We start from the raw sequence: 19,035 nt of genomic DNA, 5'->3' as shown, positions 1-19,035 counted from the left end.
TGAAGGAGCTACATAGTAAAATGTTTTTTAAAAAATGAGCTTTCCAAAATGAACAAGTTGGAAATTAATTTTGAAAATAACAATGCACTGGGAGAGATCAATATGTTCCACTATAGTAAGGCAATGTGGGGCAAGATGAAATAGTTGAGATGACTGAGCTTTTTCGAAATGAACTAATTGGAATTTTGTTTTGAAAATTGCAGTACATAAAGAAAAAACATTGTGTTTGAAACAATATTTTTCATTTTTCGTAGTAAAATATTTAAATTGTTCCTTCAAAAAAAAAAAAAAAAAAAAAAAAGATCGTTAAAAATGTTTTTGATCAATCGACTGAGTAAATAAAAATGAATATATGAAAAGATAATGAAACAATAAAGTAGTAAATAAAAAAATTAATTAATTAATACATGCGAAAAAATAAATGAGTGAATAAAAGAATGTATGAATAAGAAAATAAGCAAATGAATGAATTAATAAGAGGATTATTTAATGAAGGAATGTAAATAAATTAGTTAATAAATGAATACGTGAGCACTTTATTAAATGGTTGAATGAGTCAACTACATGAACATTTTCACTTTGCCTCGCATGAACTTGACTAATTGTGAAAAATATTAAAAATGCTAATAAGCAAAAAATCAACTAAATAAATACTGCACCGTATATTAGAAGGTCCCAATTAATATTTAAATTGTTAATAACAAAAACTTTATTATTTGAAAAAATTGAAATAATATTTTTTGACTTTCAACAAGATATTACAATTTGAGTATCCATTTTCGAAAATTGCTTGTATTATCACATGATTTGATTTTCAGAGGTAATTTTTTTTTTCTTTACTGGAATTGACTACACAGTGAAAACATTTCTAGGCAAGTGGCGCTAAAAGCGAAATAAATATTTCACCACTTCACTGCCCCACTATTTCACTTCGCCCCACATTCCCCTACTTTTTTTGAAATGCTATTATTGATTTTCTATTCCAGACACAGGGGAAAAAAACGAAACAGGCAAAGCATGGTTATTAATCAATAATTTAAGGCAGGGCTACCATGCACTATACCCACAGGCTTCAATTTACGAGTTGAACCGCACCATGGCTGCGGACTCTGGATGGTGAGTTAAATTTACTTTATCGAACAGTCTGTTGTCACTTTCAGCGTGAACAAGATGTTATATGCCTCCAGATCGGTTATTGTCTATTCCAGACCGATGAACCCATAACAAGGGTGAAAATACAGTCTCCGACATAACCGGCCAGTCGTTATATTTCATGTAGTTCTGCCTTTGCCCTGGCTTAAGGATGATAATTTACTATTTGTGTGTGTGTGTGTGTGTGTGCGATAGATATGTTATTTGCTTGTGGGGTACAAAGAAAAGTTTTTAAACGTTTAGAAATCTTATTTAGCTGCATTAAAGTTACAAGGCTTTTATCGAAATAGTTTATTTTGCATCCTATTTCTAACGCGGATCAAATTTACCCTAATATTACGATAACCTTAAACCAGGCCATGTATTTTGAAAGGACTTTATAATCATCATTTCTTAGTTTTGGATAGCTATAGCTCAATTTATGAGTGAGTTTTGTTTTATTCTTGAAATTACAATAAAACAATTAATATATGAGTAAGTTTGTAAAAATATAAGACATTGTAATTCAAAGTTTTCGTGAATATGACAGTAAATATAGTGTCAAAATTTTAAAATCCTTTTTTTTACAATGCTTAAGAGACAATGTTTTTACCGCTTAAATTGTCTTCAAAGTAAATATTTGAATGCATTCCTTGCAATTTAAAAAATGCCGGTGACTTCTTATGCTTAACTGAAATCGATAAAAACATCATGCTCTCTGATTTCTGTCATTTTATTTTATTGTAATTTGTACTTTTCTGATGTAAGGATTTTTCAAAAAGCTTTTAAACTGTCTAAAACACGCTTGGATTTTTATTACACTCGGTGATCGACCGGTTGCAGACAAGTAAGAAATTGCATTGTAACAGAGCTCATAGACGCACTTTTCGGATATAGAAACTATAGAGTCGTTTTTTTTCTTTTTACTTTTTCAAATCCTGGTTCTATTACATTTATATTTCTCACCGTAAGATGAAAGAGCAAAATTATTTTTTAGAAGTTTAACACAGTTTAATGGATTGTCAAGAAAAAAATCCTACGATCTATGCATTCATTCACTGTCTTTACAATTTGTTTCAAGTTCAAAATTCTGATAGCGCGTTAACAATGTTCTGCACATGTATGATTGTACCAATGAAAAAATTAGGGAAACCTATTTCGGAAAACGAGGTTAATTCGCAGTCTATGATCATCATCATCATCATTAATATTACTGTTAAGATTATTTTGTGGTTATTATTCTTATTAGTTTTTGTTGTTATTGTCATTATTGTTATTGTTGTTATCATTATAATTGTTGTTATTATTATTGATTTTATTATTGTTGCTATCGTCATTTTTGCTATCATTGTCATTTTTATTATGATTATTATTATTATTTTTATTATTTTCAATATCAGAATGTTACTCAAACTAAGCTTAACTAACGACTATAAAGATAAGTTTCTAGGTAGGCTTTCGTTGATTTTTTTTCCTAAATCATGTTTTACAGCAGCACCTACCAGGGATAGTTGTACCATTTCTTGCCCCAAGATTGAAGGGGGGGGGGGGGGTTCACCTAAAGTTCATAAAACTTTCATGCAAATTAATCGATTGAAAACTGTTCCCTAAGTTTTGAATTTATATTTCGTAAAAAAAAAAATGATTTTTTTTGTGTACCAGTGATTTATTTTTTCTCATAAGTGAGTGTCATTTAATTAAAACTTGATTGGCCATCGAATAACTAAAGGTTGGATAGGAATTAGTAACTGGCACTCTCTCCACCTTTTATTTCTTCTCTATGGTTGAAACTCACTTAGATAAAGGATCTCGTAATTATCTAGTTTGACGCTAATAAATAAGTACTTTTGAGTCAGTGATATGCAAAGTAAAAATATAATTGTTCAGCTCTATTTGATTTTCGTTAGCTATTTTAGATAATACCTTTAAACGCAATCTGGTACTTAATTGGAATACGTACGGATATTTATTTTCAGTGACAGCTTTGTAAACATTGTCTCTTTTAACCAATAAAATTCGTGCTTTTCCGTTATTCCATTTCCCACGTCGTCAAAATTCATTAACAGAGGGACAACAAAATCGAGGTGACATTTTATAAATTAAATTAAACATTGTGTTTTAACGAAAATAATTTTTAAGTTTCTGTGTTGAGTTAAGAGAAATAGCTCTCCCATTAGTTCATCTTTGCTTTGATAAATACTCCATTTACTGGAATTACTGCAGTGCATTCAACTTAAAGCTGTTACGTGTTTGTTACAGCTTTCCAAAGTTGCGGAAATAATGTCACTAAAAGGCATGAGAAGTGCAAGCAGGGGCGCTCCGAAGCAAAATTTTTGTGTGGGGGAAAAATTCTTTACTAGCCGAATGAAACTCTAGTTTTACCGAATGAAAAAAAAAAAAAAAAAACGAGCTGATGTGTGCATCACATGACTTCCTTTCACTCCAGTTTAATGTCATTTCCCCATTATTGGCAATTTTAATATGATTCAATTGTTTACCCCCTAAATATCACCAACTGTGGACAAATTGAAACCAAATATTTAAAAAAAAAAAAAAATCGTTAAATTTGTCGCCAAGTTGGCGACCATAAGACTGGCGATATATTGCCAAGTGTCCGACAAATTATAACACAACTTGAGTTTACATCGAAATTAACAATGACTTCCCCCTAAAAAGGTGCAAAAGACCCCCTTTGGAGCATCCGAATGCAACCAAAAAGGAAGGTGCACAACTAGACCCCACTAGGAGTCTATGTACCAAATTTCAACTTTCTAGGACATACCGTTTTTGAGTTATGCGAGATACATACACACATACACACATACGCACGTACATGCGGATGTCACGAGAAAATTCGTTGTAATTAACTCGGGGGTTGTCAAAATGGATATTTCAGGTGTCTGTAGGTTCCTAGGCATGTATCCACGTGTTGTCGGGTCGAAAAAAAAAAAAAAAACTCAACATTCATTCGGAGGTGAGAAAAATGGAAATTAAGGCTGATTTTTGAGTGAAAATTTTTTCGCGAATACAATACTTCCTTTTTGGTAAAAGGAAGTAAAAAACAATTTTATGAATTAAAAAAAAAAGAATCTTAAAATTGTAATATTCTCTTCAAATTTACCAAATCGTCAGCAAAATTTACCGAATAAGGAAAATTTTGAGAGGTCCCAGTGACCTCTGGGATATTTTCCACCGGGGCGCTCCTGAGCGCAAGTGTGATTTCAGTGGCAAGATGGAAACATTATGATGAGAAAAGGGGCGAATGAAAGTTACATTAAATATTTTTGCAAACTCTGATATTTTGAAGTAAATTTTGCATTCATCTTGTATTATTTTGATCTTTAAAAAGTCAGAATGGTTTCAACTTTTTCATACTTTTGTTTCTCAATAATAGTAATTTATACAAAATAAGGTATAATTTTATATCTTTTGATATATAGCATATATTAGTTTTATTTCACAGGTCATAATTAGAATGAGAGCTGTGTGAGTCATTCTAATATAGTTTCGAGTAAATGAAAGTTTTGTAAAAACATCTGCAGGGGAAAAAAGACTAAACAAGAAAAGAAAGAGAAAAAAGAAAACAAAATTAAGACTGAAAATTTTAAGTTCAAGAGCAGCATTTATATTTAAAGATAGGTATTTAAAAAAATATATGAATCAAAAGTTGTTTATTTGTAAAAACGTCTCTAGAAAAGAAAAAGAAATGGAAGGGAAAAGGAGAAAACAAAGATAAGACTTCGTTTCAAGTTCAAGAGCAGTATTTGTATATAAAGATGAGTATTTCTTTTTAATTATGAATTGAATTTCACCAGAAGTTGTTTGTACCTTGCTTTAAAGTAACTTCACCATTGTCGTTCTACATTTACGATGATTTCAAGAAAGAAAGAAGCAAAGAGTTATGAATTAAAAGTAGCAGAAAAATTCTGTTTTCTGGTCCAATCAGGGCACAGAAACTTAAATTACTGCTATTCTCACCTAAGTAGCAGATCAAGTTAGTGGACGGATTTTTCAAGCTTCTAGTGGTCAAACTCTTTTATTAAGTTTTATGCAATTGTTACAAGTAATAGAGGAGCTAAAGAAGAATCTGAATTTATGCTTAACTCAAATTGTTAAAATTTTTGATTTAATCACTATTATTCTAACCTGCGTACAGCATGGCACTTGTTAAATGCATTAGTCTCTCAGAAAGAGATGGTAGATATCGTACGGTATTACATAAAACACAAACAAAAGCAGTTGTGGTCTTAAAGATATATCTTACGTAGATTAACCTATCCTTCTCGAGTTTCCTCATATGTTATACAAAAATTTAGGCAAGAATATTGCAACTATGATAGGATCGGGTTCTCTAGGCAAAAGTGGTTCAACCATTGGGTGGTCACGATTTGAAGTTTGAAAAATTGAGTAATTATGCAGATTTTCTGTAGGCATCTTCAAAGCTGCAAGAATCTGCAAAGATTTTCTGCAGAGTTTTATAGAACTAATTTTCCCGCAAATGACGTTTATTCGGCTCAAAATTAGCAGGGTAAAAAATTATGTGTTGCCTTTACAAAATTCTGCAAGAAACCTGCAGATATTTTTTAGATTTCTGCAAACGTTCTTCTTCAGTTTGAAGATACCTGCAGAGAATCTGAAGAATTACTCAATTATCAGAATTTTAAATCGCTACAACCCATGCTTGGACCACTTCTGCTTAGGCAACTCTATACTGTCGCTTTTGCAGTATTTTTATCTACTTTTCAATATGCAACTTATTAGGAAATTCTATAAAGTAGGTCAACCAAAGTTAGACTTGAGACTGTTGTTAAATACGCATTCCTCGCTTTACTTTAACTACTTTTGTTGCTTGTTTTTTTAATAAACAACAGAAAAAAAATCCTTCCACACTGTTGATCTTTCTTTTTATATACAAAGCAGCTTTCCGTAGGTTTTTAGAAAGATATTCAGAATTTCATTAAAAAATCTAATATTAATATGGGAATTAATTAAACGAGTTGTTGAGTTTCCATTCTGCTTATTAATAATAATAATAAAAAAAAGCAAAACAGCTTTAATATTTTCTGAAAATATAAAAAGAAGAAAAATTTTGACTCTCTTTGAATACAGCAAGTTTAGTATGTTTCTTTTGTGTGCGCAGAGTATAATGCTCCGACAAGTTTGAGTAATTCAAATTGCATCATGAAACTTCTTTAGAAAGAAAGAATGTTAATGAAAAAACAATTCAAAGCGTTCCTCAGAAGTATATTAAGTCGTTTAGAAGCATTTCAAAAGTATAAAAAGGAATTATACAGACTCGTCATTTAGAGGGTTCAGGGGGGTCAATTGCTCCCCTGGCTTTGAAAAATGAATGTTTTTACATGGAAGTGGGTGCGGTTTTCATTGTTTTTCGATAAAATTTGCATTGCGGAAACCCCTACCGCCCTAAATAATTTGAAATGACTTGCCTTAAATTATATTTGTTTTAATAAAAGTGTTACTGTGTTTGTTTAGAATTGTTTTAAATTGGAGCTGCAAAAAGGGGTGTCTCCCCAGTTTCGCCGACACGAACCCGCTGCCCCCTCGTTTTTCAGTTTCAATCATATCTTTTGATATATCAAAGGGTTGGGGAAACTAGGGATAAACCGAAAAAAAAGCATATTTACGCCTACAAAGATACTAGACTTAATAATCAACTCCATACATCCAAATTTGAGCGAAAATGTTGTTTAGAAGAAAATGATTACGAGGGCCCTAAATCTGCTCAATGTTCCCAACGCATTTTTTATATATATATATATATATAGTTCTATTTTCACGTAACTTTCTGAGAGTAACGCAATAAAAAAAGAGCTCTACATTTCCAAATGTAAAAAAAAAAAAATCTACTCTGACTTTTATAATAATGATATGCTTTTAATATCCTCCCTCAGAAATATTTTTCGATTTCTCATTTTGTTGCTCACAATTTTTACACTTCACTTTTAAAATGAACTAAAAAACTCGAAAGTATTTTCCCTTTTTCTTCTAATTATCATAATAATAGTAAGGTTTACAAAATTCTGGCTCATTTAAAAGTCAAACATGCGAAAGAAGTGGCATCGTTTCTTTTAATTATGGAGCAAATGAACCTCTGCACAAAACTCCTCATCAAGAAAGTTTTCGAATCTTTTCCATTAATTAAAGCATGCATTACAAATGCAATTCATGTTTACGTGAGAATAGGATTTTCGGGCGCTTTAATGTTCTGTTTATTCTCTCAATTTTGCAGAGTTAATTTATAACTCTCTTAAGGCTCTTTCGGTGTTGTGAATTTCTTGTTCTGTTGATGAAATTGCACATAATATTCTGGGAAAAGTAAAAAGTTTATAATCTTATTGTTTGGTAGAAATGTTGGTGTTGTTATCGTGTTCATAACTACTAGGTAGATCGGGGCGCCATTGCCTCGAGAGATTGAACTTCATTTACATACCGGCAATGCCCGCAAAGATTTACCTGCCGTAGCAAAATTTAAAAGTCATTTGGTTTGCCTGCATATTTACAGTTGATGTCTATTATGCGTATATAGTAATTTTGTTTTCAAGAATTCGAAATATTTTTTTTAGCAAATTGGAAAATTTAGCAATACGACTACCAGTTGATTATTGATTAGCAGCAGCTACTATTCCAATAACAACTGTATGGTTTCCAGAGAAATATTTACTAATAATAAAACTGAAAGTCTGTATGTCTGGATCTCTGTCTGTTACGCGCATAGCGCCTCGACCGTTCTGCCGATTTTCATGAAATTTGGCACGAAATTAGTTCTTAGCTAAGGGGTGAGCACCTCGAAGCGATTTTTCAAAAACTCGATTTTGTTCTTTTTCTATTTAGATTTTAAGCCCATTTTACTGAGCGAATTACCATAACATGGACGTGCAAATTAACATAGCAGATTGGCGAGAAATACAGCATCCATTATTTGTAAATATACAGGCGAACCAAATGGCCTTTTAATTTTCTACTACGGGCAAAGCCGTGCGGGTACCGTTAGCGTAATCTAAAACAAAAACATGGTTGCATGTGCTTATGTACGCTAGCCACTGAATTTGGCGTATCCTTTTTAGCTTTAAATTTTAAAAGATATCCCTAAGTTGTTATCAAATGCTCGTCCATTTATAACGTCACTTCAGTCCCATTCTTGGCCTTTCGTGATAAGACCAGTTATATAGCTGCTCTATTTCATGATTTTACTACCAATGTAAGTTTAACTTTTTTCTCTCATTGGACCAAAAGTAGTATAACTTCAAGATTTCTGAACTTCAATTCTTAAAGTTATTCTACTTTTGGCTGGATGCGTTAAATGTTCGTTCATTTATGACGTTACTTCCTTCCCATTACTTTCGTGATAAGGTCACTTATATGAGGTTGTATTTCGTGACTTCACTACCAATGTTAGTTGAACTTTTTTCCTTCATGGGTAAAAAGAAGTATAATTTTAAGATTTGCGAACTTCAAAAACATTTTGTTTATTGAATTAAAATTCATTAGAACAGTCCGGTTATAAGTGAATGTAACATTGACGTAATGACATTCAACCTATAAAGATAAAATAGAGAATATATATGTATGTGTGTATGTTCCCTATACAAATCCACAGTTTTCGTCGGATTTGGACCAAATTTGGCAGAGCTTGGGGGCACCTGAAAAGGAACGTAGAGAGGGGGGTTCGAACGCCAAAAAAGAACCGAACCGTTCGAATTTTAATTTTAGGGCCCGAAAAGTGCTTTTAATGGCTCTTTCTACCCGAAATATTTATCTCATTTCTTTGATTCAGGTCCCATTCGAAAGCCCGCGAAAAACACCAATAGAGTACCTTCACTTTCTTTGAATTAAAAAAAAAAATGCTGTAAAATCACCGGGGAAAAATTTAAAAGTGATACTAAGCCTAATGGAACAGAAATTTTATATCGGAAAACTTATCTTTTGGGCGATCTCATTTTAAATTAGCGTGAGTCAAGTTTCAGAAGGTTGCCACTTTTTTTTTCTCGACTGCGGCGAAATAAAATTTTATTTTAGTTTTGAGGTAAAAATTTCTCCTTTTGATTATTATTTGGCAATTTATCTTCTTTCTTTGTTTTTGAACCGCCAGCAGAAGAAAATCAGGAAAACGGCGTTTAATTTACTCCGGAATGTTTTGATTGATGTTTTCTTTCATTCAGAATGATTGTCTGGACGGGAAATTTTAGTTTTTTTCCCTCTAACTGAAGCCTGATTGTTGAACATGCGTCACTTGATATAACTTTTATTTTCGAGGTAGACCATGCAAAGCCAGACAATGCAGCTAGTTAATAACCGCAAAACTCTAAAAAACTTAACGCGAAAGAAACGGTAAACATTTCTTTCTGGATTTAGCATAAATAAAAATTTTTTTCATTATTTGAAAACAAATATTAGCATTTAAAAACAGAATCAGTAGTAATAAATCGATATTGTTTGTAAAATTAAAGGAGTTTCAATTTCATTTATAACTTAACATCATTAACTTAATTTATTAAAAGTACAATATAGAACTAAGACAAAAGATAGATACGAAATTTTGTTGCTTACAGAAACCATTAGAAGACTTAGAATTATTTTAAAAGATGAAGGAAGTTTTGCTACCTGGCTTAAAATACAAAATAATACATTTTCCCGAAATTTGACACATTAGAAAGAACATTGCAACAGCGTAAGTTTAATTCGCAACTCCAATAAACTATAGGAGCGCTACAGCCACTGTCTAATGGCGGATAAAAAAGGTAAAACAAAAAAAATGTCGTAACTTTTACCTTGCTTTGAAGCTTAGTGAATGACAGTAATTTTTCATCGTGTTTGTGGGAAGCTTTCTTTTCTGTTATTCGGAAATTACATAACACCACAAACTGTCTGAAGCCTGTAATTTACACCTAAGAAAACACATGGAATGGAATGTTTTACCTTTTTCGGTAGTATTGTTAATCATCGCAAGGTAGCGTATTCGAGCTCTGGAGTTGCGAATAATTTTCTGAACATAATTCTAAAAAAAAAAAAAAAAACTGAGAAAACAAAATCAAACGACTTTTATTTAACCGTGAAAATTTTTCAATTTATTTCCTTTTCATAAAAACAAGAACGCTTGGATCGCAAAAAATAAAGTTCGTTTTCAAAAGTATGAAGAACAGGAAAGAAAAGGAAAAAAGTAACGAAACATGAGGTGTATTTACCTTAGGACAGTGTAACTGTAATCGCGGTATTGTATAGTGTGACTGTGACTTTAACTGTAATTCAGAATGTAAATAGAACAGCCGTGTACTGTCTGACCACGGATGTATGGAAAGACAAACATCCGTTTTACAGCCGGAAATGGACGAATCTATGATTTTTTACCGATGTCAGCTTTTGCAGGAGAAGAGTCTCATTCAAATGAGGAGAATACGTGCATCAAATTTTTACTTTTCCCCGTTATTCACATAGATTCGTCTTATCTGAACGTTTGAAAACTCAATGCAATCCGTGGTTGGACAGTTAAAGTGTTGCTGAAACGTTCTCTTATAAAATATCTCCCTTCGTGTCTACTGTGTAAATAAAGTTAGTTATCCATATCCTACCACAGCAATTATTCTAAATGAATAGTTAAGTTGATGAAAACACCACACTTGGCGACGAGGATGGGATACGCCGGTCGTTCTGGTAGTTAAAGCAGACGGTAGGATTAGGCTATGCACTGATTTTTCAGTTACCCTTAATCCAAATTTATTGTTCCTCAGTATCCCTTACCCGAATTAGAAGAAATTTTCTCTAGCTTTAATGGAGGAAAACAGTTTTCGAAACTGGATTTCAAACATGCTTACTTACAGATGAAAGTAAATTCTGAAAGTCAAAAGTTACTTACCATAAACACTCATAAAGGGTTATACGCCTGTAAAAGACTAATGTATGGGTTGAATGGTGCGCCTGCAATATGGCAGCGTTACATAGATTGGTTATTCCAGGGCATGGAAGGTACTGAAGTATTCATGGATGACGCGAGAATCCTTGGAGTAGACGAAGTGTCTCACTTTAAGGCCTTAGAAATGTTTTTAAAGATATTTAGAAATGTTTAAGAGCATGTTCTAAAATTAAATCTAAATAAGAGTAAATATTTTCAAAATGAAATTAATTTGTTAGGTCATAAAATTGATGCAAATGGGTTACACAAGACGGATGAAAAATTTTCCGCAATTCTTAATGCCCCTGTTCCAAAGGATGTTCAGGAGGTGAAAAGTTTTCTGGGTTTAGTGAACTTCTATGAGTAATTTTGCAAAAACTTATCTACGATAGCAAATCCGCTTAATCACTTGACTCAAAAAAATGTAAAATTTAAATGGTCAAAAAACTGTCAGGTTGCTTTTGAGAAAATAAAAAAAGAAATTTGTTCACCTAATAGTTTTGGTGCCCTATGATCCAACTATATCACTGACTTTAGCAACCGACGCATCACCAGTCAGTGTAGGATGTGTTTTATTTCATGTATACCCCGATGGAAATGAACGTCCTATAGCGTTTGCATCCACGACCTTGACAAGAACTGAAAAAAAAAAAAACCCTTCCAAATTGACAAAGAGGCACTTGCCATAGTTTGGGCTGTAAAAAAGTTCTATTTATACATTAAGGGAGGAACAATCACCTTGATTTCTGACCACCAACCACTTGTGTCAATATTTGGATCAAAGCGTGGGTTGCCAGTGCTAACGGCAACTAGGCTCCTGCATTGTGCATTAATTTTGCAAGCATTCCGATTCGATATTAAATATCGTAATACGAAAGACCATGGAAACGTTGACTTTCTGTCTCGTTTGCCAAGAGCTTCCGAACAGCTCGAAATTAAAGATGACATAAACATGTATCAAATGTCCCAAATTGAAACCCTATCCATAACAGCAAGGGAATTACGCCAGGCAACTGAAAAAAATGACGAACTTGGTCCACTCTTAAAAGCACTGAAAATTGGGAAAAATTTGCAGGGGAGAGAAGCACGGTATTCGTTAGATGATAATTGTATTATGTACGGATAAATTGTTCCGGAAATTTATATGAAGCAAGTCCTAGAAAAACTGCACGAAGGACATCTTGGGAGAGTAAAAATTAAAGCTATTGTCAGATCTTTTGTGTACTGGAAAGGTATCGATAAGGACATTTAGGAAGCCGCTAGCAATTGTGGCAGTTGTGCTGAGTTCAAAGCTGAATCACCGAAAGTTAAAGTGCATCACTGGGAATACCCAAGCTCACCATGGGAAAGAATTCATGTAGATTTTTCCGGACCAATCTTTGAACATATGTTCCTACTTATTGTAGATGCTCATACTAAATGGTTAAAAGTTTATACCATGAAGTCAACAACAGCCAACAAAACGGTAAACTGTCTTAGAGGCTGTTTTAGTCGACTTGGTTTACCAGTTGTACTCGTGAGTGACAACGGACCAAAATTCACCTCTGATGAGTTTGAGAAGTTTGTGAAGTGCAATGGAGTGAAACACCGCAAAACTGCTCCATTCAAACCATCGAGCAATGGCCAGGCGGAACGTTATATGTACACATTAAAAGTCTCTCCGAGCTATGCAAGATTATGAAGGTAGCATCACTCAAAAGTTGAGCAAATTTCTCCTACAGTATAGGAAAGCACCAAACTTCACGGCAATGCATAGTCCTGCCCTGAAAAGGGACGTTCGTACAAGAATTGATCTGCTGCTCCCTGATCTTAAGACTAGAGTTCAGGAGAAGACCAGAAAAGGCGTGTATGAATTTATTGACAAGAAATTCGAAATTGTTGACAACGTTACAGTTAGACATTATCGAGCACGTCACCATCGTCAAGGGAATCAAAAGTGGAACTTCGGAAAAGTTGTGAGTAGAGATGGGCAACTTCATTACACGGTTGACGTCAATGGTGGATTGTGGCGTCCGTCGCCACGTAGACCAAATGCGAAGCACTGGCGAGATTGAGGACCAGGACAGGAAGCGAGTCGCTCCGGCTCCACACCTAAGTTCTAGACCCCTACTCTACAACTGAGACTGACAATTGAGGCAACAACAGCAAGTTCGACTGAGCTTCAAGCCGAACCAGACGTCTTGACGACAGACACCAGTTTCGCGGATCCAGTGGTATATGTCACCACCTCTGCAGCTAGCCCGCTAGCCCAACGACAGCAGCTGATCCGCCTCCTCTTCGGAGATCCAACCGGTTCCGACGACCCCCGCAGTGGTTGGACTTGTAAAGAGGGAGGAAATGTGGTGTATTAACCTTAGGACAGTGTAACTAACCACGGTATTGTATTGTGTAACTGTGACCTTAACTGTAATTCAGAATGTAAATAGAACAGCCATGTAAAACGTTGCTGAAACGTTCTCTTATAAAATATCTCCCTTCCCGTGTAAATAACGTTAGTTATCTATATCCTACCATAGCTATTATTCTAAATGAATGTGAAGTTGATGGAAACAGCACAAAACAAACAAAGGTAACGTAACCATGGTAACAAAACAAAAAGTTAATTTCCGTTTTGAAAATAAATGCCATTAATCTTTAAGTTTTCATTTTACTTTCGAGCTTAATTATTTAGAATCATTTGGCTTGCTTAAGATAAACGTTGAATTCCGGTTTTCTTAAAACAATTCCTACAGCTCTCCTAATGCTCGTAGAAACAAACTTCATCTTATGTAGAAAAACCAGGCTTTCGAATGACTTAAAACCGAAAAAGGTGCATGAATCTCTCATATTATCAAGTTTATGTGAAAAATGAGCTTAAAATTCAAATAGAATAAGGACATAATCAAATTTGCGAAAATACGCTTCGAGGTGCACACCGCTATGATATATGCAAGTTTTGTGACAATTTCCATGAAAATCGATCGAACGACGTAGTCAGAGGCATCTAGACATCAATCTTTCTACTTATGTATAAGGAAAGATAAGACAACACAAGAAAGGTTTGCGGTTCAAAGAGAAGTAATAACACCCAGGACACCGGTGGGAATCGAACCCACGACCTCCGACATATGAAGCGAAGCGTCTACTCAGAATCACGGAGGCCCAATTGTTTGGTATGAAATAAGATTTAAAATCTGTAATATTCTCTTCGTCACAAATTAGTCGCTGCATGTAGGTCTAAAATTTTGCCCCAAATCAATTGCTGCATTAAAATTGTTTTGTACTAAAAACTGAAGCTAATAATTTTATGATTTCGTTAAACATGTTTCAGTTATTTCAGGGAGCTATGCTATCCATCAACTTACCAAGAATTCCTTTCTTCCATCCTTAAATAAGTACCAAAATTTCCCCTAAATTTCCCCCCCCACATTGGAGTCTACATTTGAATATTTTTGTACTGAATGAATTTTGTACTAAAACACCGCCGATGGCAGATTACTTCGGTGGAGCGGAACTGTACAGCAGCAACCCACCATGGCGGCGAGACGACACGGACTACTACCAACAAAGACCTAGTGGCGGATTTACAGGCATGGGGGCCCGTCACAAAACATTTTTGGGGGCTCTTTAGAGCTAAACAGAACTATACAGTAAAATATTTTTTATGTACCTTGTTGGAAAGCCTTCGAGGTCCCTGTGCCGTGGGGGGCCCCTCGAAATTACGACAGTAGCGACATGGTAAATTTCTATTCCTATTCAGAGTCACAACTGACTACAACTGTATTTATGTCGAGGACTGCATACTAAGTGCCTTGCCTCCATTATTTTATATACCGATAGATGGCAGCATCATCACCGGATCGAACAGTTAATGAGAATTTAGAACTAGTCCAGGAGCTAATAGCTACCTAGTACTAGCACCCCCAGAGGTATCGTTTCACTTGGAGAACATTGAGACCACGAGCATATTTAACGTCGCCCAGTCCCCTTTAATGACGACGGTGGGTCTTCGACCATCGAGGTTCGAACCCAGGACCCTCCGGCCCCGATCCGACACTCTACCGATCGGGCTACCACGGCCCACATGGTAAATTCCGACACTGCATAGGCAAAAGAAGATGTTCCGAAAAACGGGAGGTACGTGACGTAAACAATATGGTTGCTTCTGCAAATGTGTGTTTTAATTGTTGATGGAGTTCATTAAAGGATCCTGTGTGACCAAGTACACGAACTCGAATGTGTGTTGTCAATAATTGTTGAGGAAGGATTGTTTCATTTGTTGTCACAATCAAGACGAAGTTGTTTCTATCTTGAAATAAATGAAAATCTATAACGTTAGTGTTTGCAAGCCTAACACGTCAGTTTGAACTTGAAAATTCATCATATGTCGGGACGTTAGAATTCTACGCAACTAATTAACTCGTAGCTGGGATTCGTAGCATAATACACAAAGGTAAGTTTCTTCAATATTTAATACCATACGTGAACAAAATTGCTAAGGAATTGATGTGTTTTTTCATGTTTGAGTCAACCCTATTTTTATTTATTCCGCAGGATATTTTCCAGAAACATATTTGGGACTGATGCGTTTTGAACTAAGTTTTCCAAACAGTTTTGACGGTGATATATTTTTTTTTTCACATGTAAGACATTTTAGCAGATAATTATAAATGTGAAAACGTTCGCAACTGAATAATCCTTTTGTTAATGTTTCGCAGCAAAAAGGTTTAGGATGGTTGAGAACATGATTAAATTTAGACCTGCTGTTAATGTAAAGGAATTTCCAATTTTCTGCATTTCATATGACCCTGTAGCAGAAACAGCACTACTCTGCGACGAACATCGTAGGTTCTTGAGAAAGCCTATAAACTATTTCTTAAATAAGGGCGAAAAAAAAAATTTCCTAAGAAAAATAACTTTACGGTTCAAGTTTTCGTTAGCTGAAATTTATTTTCTGGGATATAGTCCACAATTAGCATGCACTTGTGCTTTTGAAGTTTAGCATTTTTAAGCCTTTCTTGGTGCTATTTTAGATTTTACGATTAATCTAATGTTGGTTTAGCTTGCAGACTATTTGGAGATTTTCAATTCGCTTTGCAGATCTCTGAAAGAAATTCTGCTGCCGGGCATGTGACTTTATACTTATTCTCAAAAAGCTTTGACGAAAATTATTTAGTTACATATAAATGTGTCTGTTAAATCGTTGAAATGTAAAAGAAAATGTATCGCTGAATATATAAAGATGCGTATTTACGACTTTACATTGCTTTATGTTTGAAAACAATTAAATTAGAGCTTTTCTCTTCAAAATGTAGTATTAAACGTCTTTACTAGTACCATATGTTTTTGCTTTAATGATTTCGCGATGTCGCAAAGAAACGCCATATCTTTCTTACGATTCAAATTGTGTAGTCAGTATATTGTGCTATAAATTGAAAAATGTGTCTCGAGTGTGCTCAAACAGCAAATGTTTTCGATTTTGGTTGATTTTTCAAAGATAAATATTAATAATTTCAAAACTTTAAGAACATCGTAGCTTATTCGCTTTTTCTCCATCAACAACCTGCCAACAGCGTAAAAGTTCAGTTTTAAAACCGGTTATAATCTGGTAAAAAACAAAGCTTCAAAAAGACTGAATTTCAGTGCTGCAAAGCACAATATTCATTCACCAGTTGTGGTAAAAACATTGCGTTCGTGATACTGCTTTTAACCAAAACTGATGAAGTGGGGAGTCTTACTCCACGGAAGAATTTGATTTTTGCCTACACACGTTTTGTAATGTTTACATATGAAGCTGTAAGAAGCAAAGGGATGTAAGTGGACATTTTCAAGTTTTTAGTATACACATAACGATAACATCCCATGTAGGTTTTCATTGACTTCTTTTTTTCTAAATCATGCTGTACAGCAGCCCCTACGAAAGCTACTAGTACTATCCCTTGCCCCGAGACAGAGGAGAGGTGCCCCTAATATTTGTACTGGTTATCTCCACACTTTTAATTTTTCCACTTACATCCCTTTGCTCCTCACTGCCTCAATTGGCAAGTTTTATTTCAATCTGTTATTACAGTCTTTGCAATAACGTTATAGCTGGAAGAATCGTCATTTTCAATGACCTCGGTCACTTTGCGCTTTTGGATAAATCTAGCTTTAAAAAGAAAAGTTTTCCGATATCACAACATAATGAGGGGCTATTGTATCAAATACCGAATTGTTCTTAAAATGCCGCAGTTCTTTTATGATTTTCCTAGATGCTGAGATACGTTTGTTTTTCTTTATCTTAATGTTTCCAGTATTTCTCTTAATTCCGAAAAGAACTTTCAAAGCATAGAAAATGTAAAATCTCGTAATAAAACGGAATATTTTAACATTTTTCAGCATAACATTTCTCTATATTTACATTTGTACGCGTATTGTTTATTTCATAATGTGAAACATAAGTAAAACTCTGGCATTAGTTGAATAAAGTTAGGTAAATCTTTTTATAGGACAGAATTTTTTTAAAATTAATCCCGTTTCCCAATGTTAAATTTGAAATTCCTTTTTTTATCTGAGTGATTTATTTTTATTTAGTTTAAAACTTTTGCTTCGGTACCATTTCACTTAAAAAGTGCGTGGATTTAAGAAAAATTTTATGTTTAGTCAATAGAAACGGTAAGAAGCTTTCTTGGTCGTACAACATACGTATGAGTCTTTGTTTGAATTTTGAAAGAATTTCTCAATGTTAAACTTGTTGTAAGTTTTATAAATCTAACATTATTTATCAAAATTATTTATTTTATCAATAATTAAAATTTAATATAGAAACTGAAAGGAAGATGGGCAAGGGCTGCAGTTTCAAGTGTTTGCTCTGCGAAGAAAAAAAAAGATATGGCACTGTGTTGGGGGGGGGGGGGTAGGAGGCCAAAAATCACAATCATGGGAGTCAATGCTGGCTCTCCTGGGGGAATCCTGGTTACGCCCATATGTGGTTTATTATGTAACATGCTCGGAAATTGCGTTTAAAACATATTTCTTGTAAAACCTCGCTACTGAGAGAATAAATAGGAAGTAAATTAGAAGCCCTTTTATAATATTAGTGCGTGTAATAACTGTAGTATAGCAGTGGTGTCCCAACTTTTTTAATCCGATGGCCGCACCTCATATGAAAATGATTCTCGCGAGTCAAAACACATATAAAATTTCAAAATAATTAACATTTTTCTAAATACCATGGAAAATATGGAAAAGGAAAAAAATACACATCAAGAATTGTAATAATCATTACTTGATGCTTATTTGATTAGTTGCATCTGTTTTTCAGAAACAAATTTCTGAATATTTGGCTTCGAATTTGTGAAATTGTCACTTATCGCGCTTTTCGATTTGTAGCATTGAACAAAACAACAGGCCACAGGGATCATTTTCGCAGGCCGTAGGTTGGTCACCCCAATGTATAGGATGCAAAATAGATGATTAGTATATTGATGAATAATAAAACAATGCTGAAAACTAGCTAAACGAATTCAGGCAAAAACAAGTACATATGTATATAATTTTGTTTTATTCCAGAAATGCAACATTCATAAAGCTCTGAAGAACACAATATGTATTCTATTTTTCTTCACAGCGTCTTCCGTTGAAATTACAAACACAAAATTCGAGTTCTTTACATCGTTCAGTTACTTATACTCCTCCTTCTGTACGTCTCTCTCGACGCAACCCAGACCACTGCTCGGTCTTTAAGAGCGAATTAATAGCTATTAAGGAGGGTTTAAATCAAATTCTCCCCTCCACAGACTGTAGTGACATCTGGATTCTTACAGACAGCCGTAGCTCAATTCAACATCTACAGGACTGGAACCAAGTAAATGACCTAGTAAGCATTCAAATCATCAATATGCTTAAAACTATTTCAAAGCGAAGAGACGTCCACCTTCAGTGGATCCCCTCCCACGTCAACATTCCGGGAAATGAAACCGCGGATGCTTTGGCAAAAAGAGGCTGCTCTGAGATGGCCACGACTGATTACGACCTAA

The sequence above is a fragment of the Uloborus diversus genome, chromosome 2 (assembly GCF_026930045.1).
Source record: "Uloborus diversus isolate 005 chromosome 2, Udiv.v.3.1, whole genome shotgun sequence".
NCBI classification, from domain to species: domain Eukaryota; kingdom Metazoa; phylum Arthropoda; class Arachnida; order Araneae; family Uloboridae; genus Uloborus; species Uloborus diversus.
Note: the sequence above shows the minus strand (reverse complement) of the source record.